General features: G+C 46.4%; 1 long non-coding RNA gene across 1 annotated transcript in view; it reads right to left on the bottom strand.

Annotated features, from left to right (window-relative positions):
• LOC125945264 (uncharacterized) overlaps positions 1–12,653 on the bottom strand; it is a 40,570-nt gene that overhangs the window by 11,938 nt on the left and 15,979 nt on the right. The window contains exon 2 of the long non-coding RNA XR_007466761.1: positions 8,752–8,832. This is a non-coding gene — a long non-coding RNA (uncharacterized LOC125945264). The remainder of the gene's footprint in view (positions 1–8,751; positions 8,833–12,653) is intronic.

Here is a 12,653-nt window from a genome sequence, read left to right as displayed (position 1 = left end):
CATCGGGCCCTACATATTCCTGGAGCAGATATTGCCGGTCAGTTATCGAGTGACTCCTGTTGTCGCCGCAACAGACCACCGTTGTCGCAGCACAGAGGTCGTTCATGTCTCCCGCATGAAACCCTTCACGCGGTGTTCTTCGTCGCCTTGACTTGGGGCCAAGATGTCCACTTCCACGTGGGAGGGAAATTAGTGTGGGCGTTTATTACGAACGTCTTTTTCATTAGTATATTACCATAATCTTCCTACGTTGCTTGATCCTCATTTTCAGATATGTGTGATCATCATCATCGTGTGTGTGCCTTTGCTTGTTCGTTCCTGAGTACTCGGGCCGAATAAACGTTGTGCCATCTGAGATGTCATAATATTTCGATTATATACTGACGTGATGCGACAACAAACAGAAAACAATGCATAGAAGCGAGTAGCACTATCATGTCACCAAGATAATTGGAAACAGAAATGCCCGCAACGCAATCGTACAAGGCAAAGCTGTGTTTGCTCGTGTGTGCAAAAATATCTGTATTATATGTCTTGTCGCGACCAGCAATATAACGTGACTTGCATTCCGAGGCAAGAAATAAAAAAAATACTTTGCGTTACATACGTGCACATCGGTAAGCTGCATGGCATGTCTCACATAACTTTTTATGAAGCCACAGTTTGCAGGGTTTTATAGACAAAGTGAAGTACATTCAGCACAAATATCATCACACTATGATGGCATGCAATAATTGCCATCTCTAATACTATAAAAGGTGTAGTTAATTTTAGAACAAATGTTACCAGTCGTCACTCTGGGCCCTGTAAATTTTCGCACGCAGGGGCACCACTTGGCTAAGCAATAGGAATGTAATCTCTATGTATGCAAGCATTACCCATGCATTTTCGTCAAAACGTCCAAAAGAAATCAATTGTCTCATCCAAGTATGCCTCATTACGAGACTGGAACTAAAGCATAAGTTTATACAGACACACAAACACTTACACTTACTTTAAAGTACAGGACAAGCCCCACTCTCGGAGCGTCACTTCCAAAACAATGTTGAGGTGGACCATGCTGTGCGACAATTCTTTGCAACGCAGGGCACCGAGTTTCACCTGAGTGGTTTCTTCAAACTGATTGCACGCCACGACAAACGTCTCAATTTCGGTGGTGACTATATGGAAAAATAGTGCAAGGTGTATAGTGCAAGATGCCACGGTGTAATATTTTTTCACATTAAAGTTTCCACGTCAAAATGAATGACGAAACTTACTTTCGGAATCTCCCTCGTACATTTAAAATTCACATTAAGTAGCCCTATGTTGATGCAAACCTCCTACAATGCTGAACGTTGCTTTATGCTTTACAGATAAATTATGATGGTAGCACTTTACTCGCAAGTTGTTGAGTGCTGGAGTGTTGCAGAACACACTTACAAATGCCCCATTTCATGAGTAACAGCTTGGTTGGTTTCATTGCAAACCTACCAAGAGCAAACACTCACAAATGCGCCTTCTGCTCTGCTTCCAATACCCTGTACCACATGGTATGGAATGTCATCAAAACCCATTGGCCCCACCCATCACCAGACCAACCGTCGAGCAGTCGGAGGCCCAGCTGACAAGCCCGAGCCCTGAAGATCAGCATCGCCTGGTAAATAGGGCCAAGCTATCGGCTCAGGCCCACGGCATCCTGGACTAGGGACGCCGCCCACCTCGGATGATTTTACCGTCTGCTTATTTCTGTAAATAAAGTTTATTCCTCCTACTCCTCGCCGTTTAGCATTTTCGCCTGCTAAACCGCTATATAATCACAGCAATACGTTCACTCCAAGAACCTTATTTGACTTATATGTTAACACCTTCGCTTACTGCCATAGCTGCACTCTGTCAGCCGTGTTGTAATATTGAAGAGGTGCTTGTCGCGAACAGTGCTCACCTACACAGCTAAGTAGATGGTCATGATCCAGCTAGTAAGAGGCCGAGAGAAAGAAATGCACTCACTTTGAGGGGAGCAATACTGCAACTTGAGAGACATGGGCACATGGCAGGCAGCAGATATCTTTCAGCTTCAGCAGGGCAAACAGCAACTAGCATTTCAGTGAAATCAAATGATGAATTAGTAATGTTATGCAACTTTGGTCCTGCTAAGTATCAACGCAGTCATCTGGTTTTCATGCATATCTACCCTCCACTTAAGCGGTTCAACTGAAGTATTTTTATTATACAGTCTATGATAATTGCATTCACTTCACTGGTATGTCCATTATTTTTCTTTTGCAACTGATACAACATTTACAGCTAGCTTACTGACACGAATGCCTTGACTGCCCAGGCATCATTCGAAGCAAAACATATTGCTGCACCGCAATCAGTTGCACCAAAGAAGGACACAGCAGAGCTAACAATATTTTTTGGCACTGCAATAAAAAAGCACATGCAAGCAGAAAAATAACGATCACACGTAGTCAGCCACTGCTACTAGCTCGAACGTTTAGATGATCGGATACAGTATGCTCAAGCCAGTACAAGCGTCAAAGCAATTTATGTGCGCAACTGAATGCGCTTTTATTCTACGCTTTTAACGCAAGTTTCAAGATGTTATAATTGACACACGGAAATTTTCGATCGCGATCGAGCCGATCGCGCTACCATCGAGGTAGACCTCAATTGATACGTGATCCTTTTTTCCATTCACACGTCCTGTTTGCCCAAAAACGCCGTTTACTGGCCTTTTTGAAACAATATTTCTGATCTAGACGCCGGCTTACTACACATTATTTTAACACCTACGCTACGCAAACCAAACAAATAAGATGACAATGGGCTTACCTAGTGAGCAAGATACGAGCGCGCGTAGAGTGTTGAAAATCCGTTGAGGCCAGGCTATCGCGTATCCAAGCATATACGTGCACATGAACACAGGATTTCTTCGGTGCCGCTACGTCCAGAGTTTTGTAGACAAAGTGAAACACATTCATCGGAAGTATCCCTGAGCTATGACGGCACATTACGAGCACACAAGCGCACATCACACAGCGACAAATTCGGAACTTTGCCAATTCGAACATGCCGACAGTCAAGCAGCGTAACCATCCATCGCTTCTGTTCTTCGCTCCCAATGCGTCAATCTCTGTTGCTTGTGGCCTTGCTCCTCTCTTGAGTACAAATCAAGACATATTTACGGTAAACTTACCATCTGTACACCATAAAACGATAAAAGCCGGCTAACTACACATTTGCAGCTTCGTCAACCGCTTGTTAGATCCTTCGATATCGGAAGCGCAGCGCACGGTGCCACCAGGTGCCGCGCGTTGTGAGCACGGAGAACAAATCAGAATCGATTTCGTTTTCCAGTTTATTCTATAGTTGCTGGAGCGGAACAGTTATTTGTCGTCAACTAATTTAACTCAGAAGGAGGATAACGCTTTCTCTTTGACAAGGTAGTGCATTTTGTACAAAATGTGAAGGAAAGGCAGGCAGGTCATCTAGTCGAGCGTCCGATTTCCTACTGGGGATGTCAAACCCCAGTGTTGCAATGCAGTGCATTGCAATGCCTCTAGTATAGCGCTTATTTGGGCTGGTTGGTGCATGTAATGAACGGGTAAATAATGAGTTGTGTCATAAATTTTCCCAATGTTAGAATAAAGCTCATGAAACAAATGGTGTTGCATGTTGGGTCAAAAAAGAAATAAAGGTTGAATCACTACGCCAACACGGCACTGGGCGTTTTTTTAATGCAAAGCATTTCTTGCCAGCGGCTCTGCCTGTTGTCCCGCGTCCCACACCCCCACAGCGCATGCGCGTCCCCTCCTCCTCTCTGTCCTCTCCTACGCTCCCCCCCTTTCTCTCCTCTAGGAATCCGGAGCGGCGCGCTCGACAGGTGCTGCGACAGCTGCATACTCCGCTGGGGGCGCCACGGTAGTTCCGCGGTATGAAAATGACGGAGCGCGCGCGCCTCATTAGAGAGTAATAGTTGAGCGGCTCAGCGGGCCAGCGGGCCCAGCGAACGAGCGGAGACGCCAACTGCGCATGCGCGGCCCGCTGGGACATCCAGCGTGTTCACGGAGCGCGCCGCTCGCCCGCTCATTTCGTCTCTTCAGCGGAGCGTGCGCAGCGGACGAGCGTGCGAGCGTTTTCAAGAAGCGGCAGCGAACGCGAACGTTCTTTTCGCATAATATTTCTTTTCTTTTTTTAATATTTCAAATAATATTCTTTTCGCAGTAACTCCAATTTTATTCGGCAGGTAACGCAGCAAAGACTCTGCTTGATCGAGAGTAACTTCAACCTTGTTCAACAGATGGCGCAGCAGTACTATCCGCTGAAACGAGCGGGGCGTCGCTCAGCTATTACTCTTCTTTTCATCTTGCGCTCCGCTGTCCCCTCCGCTCCATCGCTAGGCCCGCTGGCCCGCTGAGCCGCTCAACTATTACTCTCTATTTTCTCTCCTGTGCAGCGCCGCGATGAGCGCTCGGGCCGCTGCCGCGAAAGCATCTCCCGCTGAAGCTAACCATCTCCCCGCTGCTTCGCGTCCACACATGGTTCCCTTTAGCGGGAGATGGATTAATTTTTTTTCTTCTTTTTAGTACCAAGAGTACTAGGTCCCTCTTCTTCGGCCACCATCGCGTAGTCGGAACACGGCGCATATCGTTGCATGTTCGCGAAATTTATTGTAGCGTACAAGGAGCTGGGCACGCCATTTAATGCGTACGATGGATAACCGGCGGACCATTAGAATTACAGAATGTATACCAAGGAAAGCGCAGTAGAGGACGGCAGAAAAGTAGGTGGGGCGATGAACTTAAGAAATTTGCAGACGCAAGTTGCAATCATCTAGCGTACGACAGGGGTAATTGGACATCACAGGGAGAGGCCTTCGTCCTGCAGGGGACATAAATAGGCTGATGATGATGACAAGAACGTGCGCGTTCACGGGTCTTGTTTCAAGATGAAGCGCACCAAATGCTTGCGATTACATCTTACTGTAAGCATTGACAACACATGAACAACAGTACAGATCATGCGTAGCCTTGGTGTGTCAATGAACGGACAGTTATTGACAGAGATGAGACATTTTGAACTAATTTGGGGAGGTTGAAATGTATATGCAACTTCTGTGCAGTTCAGTAAAGCCATTTTACTCTTGGGTTGTTTCTGGCATTAGACAATTTCATGTGGCTGCAGTACTTGGATTCTATTCGAGACCATTTGTTACTAAGTGTAAACGCAATTACGATCATTACACCACTCGCTGCATTTCGGTACTGATTGATAGTGTGCACCAGCACCTGAGCTCCGCAAGTTTGCTTACATGGGCAAGTATGCGCACCGCTTTTGTTCACTTAAACATATTTGTTGTATCATAAATTGTAAGCCCCTGACACCAAATAATGTGAAGACATTGCAAATGCGTGCATATATTTGAGCACATAACCATCGTCACAAGGCCTGTGTGCGCGGCCAACTGAGACCGGAATAGAGCGTGCGAAAATACATATTAAAATATAGGATCATTATGACAACTTTTGGCAGAACGCTATAGCTCTCAAGCATAGTAGGTCTCTTCAAAATGCGTACAGTTTGCATGGTCAACGAAATATTGTTAGATGATACTCTGTGAGTACAAGCGCTCATTCAGACAGCGTGCATAGCTTTCCTCGCAAAAAAATACGAATGTTCACATGACAAAAATACGGAACTTTGTCTGTTCCGTGCAGAACAGTGCAGCCACTGTTTTATTACGGGTGAAACGTCCGTAAAGCTTAAAACAGGGAGCATTTCCGCATTTTAACGGAAGTTCTTGCCGCCTTTTTTAAAACAACATATTTTTCTTAATTTATGTGCAATTCCTTCATATAACGACGGAATTTTTTTACAGCGTGGGCTTTGGAGGACTTCGTTGTAGCTTCGGAATAGTTTAGGTCACCTGAGGTTCATTATATTGCACTTAAATTTAGATACAAGAGCATTTTTTTCATTCTTTTTTTTCACTTACTCCATAATCTGAATGTGCCAACCACTGTCGGGAATTTAATTCGCGGCATTTACTTACTAGCCTATCCTGATAACCATTCAGCTGTCGGCGTGCTGTAGGTGTGCTTAAGCTGGTTTATTTGCGAATTGCTCGGAAAACACTGTGAGTTAGCGTGAGTTTTAAGCTGGCCTGTTAAAACCTAAGGTGCTTGATCGCCGCTCTGTCTACGCGAATAATACCACGGAATACTGAGGATACATTTACGTGCTTTTATTCTTCAAGTGCACTCATAGCTTGGAAATAGATTAAGCGAGTTATACATCGATGCTTTGGTAATGTACAAGAGCTGGGAATTCGGTTATTTATGTATGTGCGAACTTTTATATTGTTACCAGGCAATGCTGGAGACAACGCTGAGGACCATACAGAAAACGACGACGCTCTCTGATGTCCTGCGGACTGGTTTGCATCTTGTATGCCTTGTATGCCAGTGAGCGCTTTGTAAATATTCTGTAAATATATTTTAAACTTTTCTTTCCCCGTAACATTTTGGTGGAGGTGCGGGGTATCCCAGACGCACAACGGATCTCCGCAGCGGGTGCTCCTTGGCTGCATCGGCCATGCAAGCTCAAGGCGAGAACGCTTCGGGCTCGTCGCCAACCGCGCCCACCGTCATCCTGGCACAACCGCGCGACACTGCCATCTTTTTCGGAACGGATAACACCGATGTCTAATATTGGCTGCAGCTCTACGAACGGGTGAGCGCGAGCAATCACTGGGACCAGACCATCATGGTCGCCAACATGCTCTTTTACCTCGCGGGAACGGCACGCGTCTGGTTTGAGAACCACGAAGAGGAGCTCACCAGCTGGGACTTGTGCAAGCAAAAGCTCATTTAGTTGTTCGGTAAGCCTGTCGACCGTGGCGTGCTGCGCAGAAAGACCTTACTTGCCGAGTTCAGACTTCCTCTGAGTACTATGTGACTTATATTCAGGATGGGCTTGCGCTTTGTCGCAAGGTTGATGACAAGATGCCGGAAGCGGAGGAGGTCGGACATATCCTCAAAAGCATCGCGGACTACGTGTTTAGTCAGCTCGTTTTCAAGAATTCTTCGACAGTGCAGTGCTGAATGCCGCCGCTTCGAAGAAGACAAAAGCCGTCGTATTGCGCACAAATTGTCTCGCTTTCCTAATACGGCTGCAACATCCACCTGCGAGGACATCCGTGTCCCACCCGCTCCGGCTGCATCCGACAGTATTGTGCGCATCGTCACCGGCAGATTGAAGCTGCATCTCCAGTTCCTTCCCTGATTCGTGCCCCAGACGACTCCCACGCAACAATATCTCCCATTCAGACCGTTGTACGGAAAGAGCTGGCCAATGTCGAACTCCACTCACTTAGTCCAGTCCACAGACCCGGCTACCGTTCACCCGGCGTACCCGCTCTAGCGGGAAGTTAGTACGCTCGGCCTCCTTATCGAAACCCAGAGAAATGGCGCGCCTCTGATGACACGCCTATCTGCTTCTGCTGTGGACGCGTGGGACGTATTTCTCGCCACTGTCGTATTTCTTGGAACTCGCAGCCTTGGCCGAGCTATCGAAATACCCGGCGCCGGCCTGGCAGTCCCCGCTCGCCGACACACATTGATGAAGACAACGCGCCAACATCTCTGCCCGCACGACCAAACCACTCCCCTTCGCCACGCCCACGTATTTCCCACTCGCCTTTACCTCGTGGCTTTCCGTCTCCTTCCTACTCCCGCCGCTCCTCGGAAAATTAACGGGCGCAGCTCCTAGAGGTGAGCCTGCCATGACGACCCGACCCTAAATTCCTCTGCTTAAACTGCCTGGCCATCACAACCTCATCAACGTGGACGTGGACGGTATACCTGTAACAGCACTTATTGACACAGGAGCACACATATCGGTTATGAACTCGAACCTCCGTACGCGCCTAAAGAATGTCCTAACTCCTGCCCCGCTCGCCGTCGTCCACGTAGCCGACGATGGAACTCCAGCTGTCACTGTAGCCGGACACCATACGTCTGTTTTGTTTTATGTCTTGGAGCAGTGCCCACACGAAATCATCTTAGGCCTTGATTTTTCTGTCCGCACATTCGGCCATTATTGACTGGTCTGCGGGTGTTGTCCAACTCGCCCTACCGTATGCTGTTCACCCTCCTGATCCTAGGCCCAGTCGACTATGTTCCACCATTCACGTTCGGCTACCTGGCCGAGCCGTGACATTTGCCGTTTCACCCGATCCACCTGTCGCAGACGGCGATTACGTCCTGTCGCCCAAAGCCACCGTCCTTCTGTCGCAGAACGTCGCATTTCCCCACATGTTTGTCCACATAAAGGACAATGCCACCTGTCTTCCTGTAGTGAATTTGGGCCTATATCCTCATGTGCTACCTCAGGGCATACCTCTTGCAACCTTGGCTCCGGCTTCCGACTTCCATATTTCTGCCTTATCTGGTGATACTGCATCGTCTACCTCTACTGGTTCGGTCCCTACAACCAGAGATTTGGAACCTCTCGCTACAACGATCACTCCTGTCCGTCCGGCCCACCATGCGGACGCACTTCGATGTCTTCTCGCCTCGTACCGGAAAATTTTCGATTTCGATGACCGGCCACTGGGTCAAACGTCCGTTGTGAAACATCGGATACACACCAGCGACACTTAACGTCGCCGGAGTGTATTTACAAATGAACAAATCAAACAATTTTAAAGTAAGAAAAAAGCATTCATTAGTTTCCGACTTGCAGAACCAAGGAGAGCGTACTCACGCGTTATAGTTTTAATAGTCGTGACGAAAACACTGCAGTTGTACGTTTCTGGCGTAGTATAATTCAGCCTGAAATAAAGTTCTGTAAAACAAAACAAAACAAAAAAATTAAAAACAGAAACCCGCTATTGAATAGCCAAAACAGGTGCCATCTATTGAGGTTTGACCTCCAGTCATCAACATCATAACTATGGTACTGCAAACAATCTTACACACTGAACATTGTACGTAAAGTTAATGATAACCCTTTCACCGGGAACCTCGCGGTCCTTTGCACTGCAATGTGCCACCCAAGAGAACCGAGGTCACAACCTAGTAGTATTTTTCTGCCGTGGGAAAAACAAAACGAGCGACTGGAAATTGAATCCATACATGATAATACAGGATGCTGTCATACAATATGGGATCTTTCTATTAAATATGCGTTTATACTTGTTCATGCAAAGTAACCGTGGCAAATCAGTTCGGCGCAAGTTCGCAAGGTGGAGGAACGTTCCTGATAGCATAAAGTATCATCCACCCTAATGTAGCAAAAGCTGCAAAACAAACCGGTTATATATATATATATATATATATATATATATATATATATATATATATGAACTTGCGGACCGAAAATGTTGGGTAAATAAACCGAAGATAACCGCGAAGGTGTGCTTCTGATATATATATATATATATATATATATATATATATATATTTATATATATATATATACAGGGGGTCCCAGTTATGACGCAGCAGGATTAAAAAAAAGAGGAACGGCGTTACGCGAAGCCAACCTAGTGCGTATTGTTTCCAGTGCAGTGGAGTAGCCGCCAGTAATTTTTTCGTTACTGACATTTCATTTTTTAATTGTAATTACTTATCTAACTCGTGAAGTATTCCCCTAATTATCAAAGTGTCAATGAGAAAGTTGAAAAACAACATGAAAAACTCTCGATACAGTTTTCTGTTGTTCAATACGTGCTACATAAATGTGTTTTTCTGAGTGTGAAAGAAGCCCGCGAATACACGCATAATTTCCGCACGACTGGCCGCTCGAGGCTCTTTGCATGTATTCGCGGGAATATTTCATGCTCGGAAAAACACTTTTATGTAGCACGTATTGAGCTTTATCGGGAGTTTTTCATGTTGCTCTGTAACCTTCTCATTGACACTTTAATAATTAGGACAGTACTTCTCGAGTTAGATAATTAATCACAGTTAACTATTGCAAACCCTGTAACGAAAAAAAAATCACAGCATATCCACGGGGTGAATGATGATGAGTGGGCGAAGCTCCGGAGGGAATCATCGGATCTCCCGCTTAAGGGGACGCTAGCACAAACGCGTTAGAGACGTGCAGTACTCTCTAGTAAGGGGGAGCGGCCACAGCGTCTTACGCAGCCATTTACACATGCCGGAACGAGCACCGTGTTTGCCGATGCCATCACATGACTGCTGAGAGAGTATACCCCCGTATTCATAAACGCTCCTCGACTTGAACTTGACTTGCCACCGCCTTGGGCAGCGCGTTCGAAACGCGTTGAAGGTAAGGCGGGGAGGCCACAGCGTCTTACACCAGCTTCTTACACGGTCCGTAACGCGCTAGCACAAACGCGTTAGAAACGCGCTAGAAACGCGGCCTTTCCTTAATGTTGGGTATTTATTGCCATCGTGGTGCTTGTGTCTATGTGTGCTTCGTGGCGTAGTGGGCTAACGCCCCGCGCTCGGAAACGAGGGGTCCCTGGTTCGATTCCGCGCTACGGACACAACTTCGGAAATGTTTTTCTCATTTTTCTCAGACTGGTTACACACTACTACTACGACGAGGGACGAACGGGTGCCGCCTTAAGGAGCTTCGCCCCTAAAAAATACCGGCGGCTACTCCACTGTACCGGAAACAATACGCACTAGGTTTCCATCGTGTAATGCCGTTCGTGTTTTTGTAAATCGTGCGGCGTGATAGCTGGGACACCCTGTATATATATATATATATATTTAGTTTTCTTTGTAACTTCGTGCGAGATTCGGGTGGATGACGTTTCCTTGCGCACGCTAATTGAGCACAGAAACAGAGCATGCAGATTAGATCCTCACTTAACACTGTCTCGGCCCGTCGAAACTACACACTGAACAATAGGCAGGGAAGAAAGCAAATCACGTTTATTAACCGACGGTAATGTGTCACAAGTAATATCACTGAGGGGAAAACGTAATAAATAAATATTGGATACATTTGCGAAATAATCAGAGGAAGAGCTGCATTCTCAAATTTTTTAAATTTGTTTTTAGTAGCGAGTAGTGTATTGACTTTATTGAAAACTAAAATTCAGTAATTTAGGTGGTATCATAGTGAGCCGATATGAAAGCCAGCTCCGAGCAAGAATTATGCACATATCGCACACTTTTACAACCGCTGTAAGAAAAGCTTAGGAGAGCCGGTGAGACGAGACGTTGCACAACAATAAGATTTGCTGTGCAGATTTCGGCGACGAAAATGTAATAGACTAAAGGCACGTTCACTCTGGGAAATCCAGCTCGTAGAGGGACGCGAAATCCAGTTCAACCACAGTGACATGCGCTGAAAAGGCTCTTTCCACGCCGATCAGTGGCAGACAAATTTATTTCCCTGTTGCGGACGGAATCCATCGCAGTTAGTAGAGCCGGTTGACACCACCAGCGCCACTTTTGTCTCTTCTTTGTCAAATTACTCTTCCCTTCTTAACCAATAGGCAGAAGTGGACTTGCTGGGAGTCGCAGAAGTATTGCTTCCGATTCCTGAGTGCCTGTCGTGGCGATTAACATGAAAAAAAAAAGCACGCAAACTCGACGCGCTTTGAAAGCGTGAGGTATGCGGTTTCACACCTGATGCCCCTTAGAACATGTAGGTTGTTGCCTACTCGAAAAATAGCACTGATAGAAACGTATCGAGTACTGTTCTTTATTTCTTTTTCGCGGTATCTCGATACTTCCGGTGCTGCGGTGGGCAGGTAATGGCGTCGTCGGCTTCGTTGCCTCCCTGAGAGGAGGCAACGGAGCTTCTCAGGACCTTCATTAAAGTTCTTTGTCTGTCTGTCTGTCGCCGTAGACGCCGAATGCCTTAATGCGAACGTCACGTAAACAAGAAAAAAGCATGCCGGTAAATATATTTAAGTGACCTCAAAGCGTTCTTGAGAATACAAGAGGCCTGTAGGATCCGATAATTTTGGTTTACTTAGCCATAAATGGTCGTCATTCGTTTCAAGTGACTGTGAACAACGGCTTGGTGGGGCAAAGGTGGTGTTCTTGCAATTGATGGAGAATGCCTAGTGGATAACTTGAGCACATTGGGGCTACAATACCTGCGAATTCTGCACGGCTGGTGAGCGAATCAGTCACACACATATTTGGCCAATCGCATGGCTGAAATGTTAGACATTTTATCTGCATGTTTCTAGTCGGCCCTTGCACTAAACGTTTACACAACATAAATGTAACCGCAGATAGTGGAACCTCGAGAGAGACCCGCTTACTAAAGGAAAATGCATTTGGTATATCTATGACAGAACGTATCTTGGGCATCACCTTGACTCCCAATGCAGTAAGCAGTGCTCCAGCCAACGGACTTGTATGTCTCCAGGTAACAGAGCCAACTATGACCCTCTATCAGATGCAACTTCTATTTAACAACCGTATACAAGGCTGAAAGAGATCTGCGGCCATTAGCGACGAGTATCTCATCGGCGTTCGCAAACCACATGTAACGGCATGCGGTTAGTTTTAAGGCTGGTTGTGGTCATTAGAAGAGATGAAGCTAAAAATAGAGGTTGTGGGTGGCTTTAAATGTAAGGCACTTTGGCTATTCCTCAGCAAGCATAGATGTCTGTACAAACCTCTCCCAAGCAACGCACCCTTCAAACTGCCGACCATTGGCCGGCG

This window comes from Dermacentor silvarum, chromosome 5 (assembly GCF_013339745.2).
Source record: "Dermacentor silvarum isolate Dsil-2018 chromosome 5, BIME_Dsil_1.4, whole genome shotgun sequence".
Taxonomy (NCBI): domain Eukaryota; kingdom Metazoa; phylum Arthropoda; class Arachnida; order Ixodida; family Ixodidae; genus Dermacentor; species Dermacentor silvarum.
The sequence above is the reverse complement of the archived record's forward strand: the minus strand, read 5'-3'. Positions and strand labels throughout refer to the sequence as shown.